Source organism: Tupaia chinensis, unplaced genomic scaffold, assembly GCF_000334495.1.
Source record: "Tupaia chinensis unplaced genomic scaffold, TupChi_1.0 Scaffold000639_1, whole genome shotgun sequence".
Classification (NCBI taxonomy): domain Eukaryota; kingdom Metazoa; phylum Chordata; class Mammalia; order Scandentia; family Tupaiidae; genus Tupaia; species Tupaia belangeri.
Window position 1 is genome coordinate 1258634 of NW_006160160.1, and position 3694 is coordinate 1262327.

The window sequence follows — 3694 nt, forward strand, 5'->3', positions numbered from 1 at the left end:
TGTGTTATAACCACTATGCCACCTGTTGTTCCTCAGTATATTAATTTTAAGCATAAGATAAATATCCATAATAATGTACTTGTTTTATATTATGATCATTTTATTGATATAGAATATATTTTAAATTATTGATAATAAATAATAAGATAGTAAGGTTCATATGTCTGAATATATTGTAGAAATTCTTTTTAATTATGGGACTAGTGGTATCAAAAAATCTGTTGGATCTGTGTATATTGGAAACAGTAAGTATTGAAAAATTAGAGCATACTGAATCAGGGGTTATGGGATAATTTTACAAACCTGTGCTCCTTAAAGCCTTACCGGACATGAAAAGTTCCAAAATTTAGAAGTGTCAATTTAACAATATGAGAAAGATTATGAAAAAAAGTGGAAGGGAAGAGGAAATATGTCTAAAACTGAGTAAACAGACTCTAGAAGAATATTATTTCAGTATGAGAATTATGTAGATGATAAAAAATCTTAAGCAATGATCTTGGAGTTTGGAGTTATTCTTAAATGTAGGGCTAAATGTAGCAAGAAAAAAGCAAAGATGAAAAAGAGAAAGATAAATTACACTTTAAAATCTAATCTTTTCTAAAGTAATCTTTATAAAATGGTTAAATAGGAAAGATTAATATTTGTTGGGGGGAGAGGTTTTTGCTATAGAGTGTGTGTGCTCGCCAGACAGAGAGAGACACAGAGACAGGAAGTGAGAAATCACCCCCCCAGGGGGGGATGGCCATGCCATAATCCCTTCTCCTCCATTCTCCTCTCAGGATCTTGGGCACGCACGCACATGTGCCTGGCATGAGTTTTAAGCCACTGGGTCTGGGACACGAACCGTGGTCCACTATGTGGGAGTCCAGCGACATAGCCATTACACTAACTGCAGGTCCCGGAAAAATTAATTTGGAGGAATTTAACCTTAGGTACCTGGGATAATTTTAAGGGCAATACCAGTATATATTTAAATGCATTAACACTACTTTATCAATAGTCCTTTTGAAAGTTGTCTAGAAAATAAATAAAAATCAGTTTGCATAAATTATCTAGTACTTTGGGGTGAAATATATTTCTTTATCAAAGAGAGCAAAGCTGTGTAGAGAAAACTCTCAAATATGTGTGTACCAACTAAAACACATGCGTGTATAGTACACAAGGGGCCTTCAACAAGTTTATCGAAATGTACATTATAAAGAAACTATGCAGGGATTTCAAAGAAAATTCACATCAGTATAAACTTATAGTCGAATTCCATTTTCCATGAACTTTTCATAGTCTCCTCATATATATGTAAGTAAATAACGTATAGACACGTACACACATATATACCACATGTGTGTATGAAATATGTGCATGTCTTTGTGTACATATGAAGGTATACACAGATATACACACAGACTTGTGGAAGAGACCCAAAGGTTGGTAATGATAATTCAAAATTATTTAAAAACATGAAAGCATCATAATGGATCAGTCTCACTAGGAGGGAAGGGCACAGTCCAAGGTACGCGCACTGCCCTTTTGTGTCGTTGGGTCACCAAGTCGGCAGTGCTCTCATGTGGGACACAGTATAGATATGAAACAAGGTGGTTCCTCCTTGGCTTGCCTTTGGGTTGTGCCATCGACAGGGTCCAGAGAGCAGATTCCTCACATAGAGTTCTTTTTGTGATTCTTGATTATGACCCCCTGAGGAAGTCAGACCAGCCTGGGGTTACTGGAGACTGTGCCTTGCTTGGCATATTTATCATCCACAAATCATCTGCTATAAATATCCCTCAGCAGGATCATCATCGGGCCAGCTCAGTAGCCTGCAATTTATGAAGGTTATGGGAAACAGTGTGAAGGGTGAAGCGCTTTATTAAGGGTGGCTTTCTTTTCTGACCCTGCCCTGAATTCTACTTGAATATAAATGATCCTGGGAGTCAGTACTCCTTCCCATTCAGGATTAAGGGTTTTAAAATTGTACCATTCAGCTATTATTTTTATGTCATTGTGTCATGTCATTAAGAATTTCTAAGAAACATAATCACTTGTTAGAAAATAATCTGAGAAGTCACTAGGTGCAAAATAAAAGTGTATCTGAACCTCAATTATTTTCTTTCCTTTTTATGTACAAATAATGCGAATCATTTTATTCTTCCCCATTTTTGATTAATCCATTTTCTTTTTTGCTTTGAATAAAATAACAAAACTGACCAAGATATCTGACAAATATCATAATTACAGTCTCTAGGGAAGCTGAAATGAATGTGTTCTTTTTGTATTGCTGAATGCTCTTTGTTTTTAAAAGAAAATGTGTTTGCTTAATGCACAGTGTTTTGCCCTGGACACAAACATTATTTCCTTTGCACATTGCCTTAAATGAATAAAAAAAAAATATTGTAATGAACCAAAAACCACACAAACCAAAATGCCACCCAGGCTGCTCTCTCGCTGGTGATTTGTTAAAGCCTGGGAACACTGGTCAAGCCTGCTGGGGAATGATTAACTGTTTCCCTTACTGGGTGTTGATCTAAACACTTGTCCTAGAAGAGAAAGCCTTGAAAAGGATCACTCTATTAATATGTATTAAGAAGGAAAGGGCCAATTTTTAATATTTCGAATAACTCCAATGAATAAAAATTCATCAGCACCTTCCTGTTTTCACTATAAACCTCTGTTTAAAATGGTGTTCTTGGCTATCCAATCACCCCTGAGGAGAGGAAGAACAAGAGGAAGAAAAAAAAATGCAAGAGTGAGGAGAGAAAATGAGGGAAAAATCGCTTTATTCAACTTCACCTGCCGCTCAAGCAACTCAGCCTTAGGAAGACAGGACACTTCCTATGAATTAACCATTATGGTCACCGCCCCCCCCACACACACACACAGACACACACACTGCATCGCTGCACTATTATTTTAGCACTTGTTTTACAAACCACCACCTGCATTTACAAGTAGAGCATAATCAGGAGGCAATGACCTCACACAACATGTATGGGAAACCAGTTCATCAAATACTTGGTCGGTCAACTGTCCAGGAAGCTAAATAAATAAATAACAAGCAAATAAAATGGTGGGGAGGCGTGATAATTCACTATTTCCCCTTCTAGATGTAGAATCTGGTACCTTCTCCTTCCCCTTTCCTCCTTTCTTTCCACACCCCAGTCCCGAAAGCAGTTACTGGGGAAACTTGAAAAAGAATCAGATACATTAAGAAACAAAACAAAAGTTTAGAGCCCACAATCATGATCCCATTGCCATGCAGAAAGCAATGCAAGATGTCCAACCTCGGTCGCCGCACCGCGGTCCTTACAAAGCCTGTGTGGAGCCACAACAAATAAGATGTTAATTGCAGCCTCACTGAGAAAAACTACTATTGTTCTAGCTGGAGACACGCAGCAGTTTGGGAGCTGGGATGCTGCCCCCTCCGCTGCGGACGGGATCAATTCTGAAACCCGGTGTTGAAGTGACAGCTCTCCGGCTGCGACAGGTCCGCGCTGTAAGACAGAAGGAGAAAGACGATCAGGTCCAGCATTTACTTCCCACCCCTCAGAGTCGCCTTCCCGTCCTCAGTACCCCCCTGCCTCGCCTCCCAGTGAGTTTCTCTTACAGTTGGTCGCCGCCGGCCCCAGCGGTGGGAACTGAGGATGCAAAACCCTCCCAGACGCAGAAAATACCGCTTTCGGGACGTGCTTGGGTTTGAGTA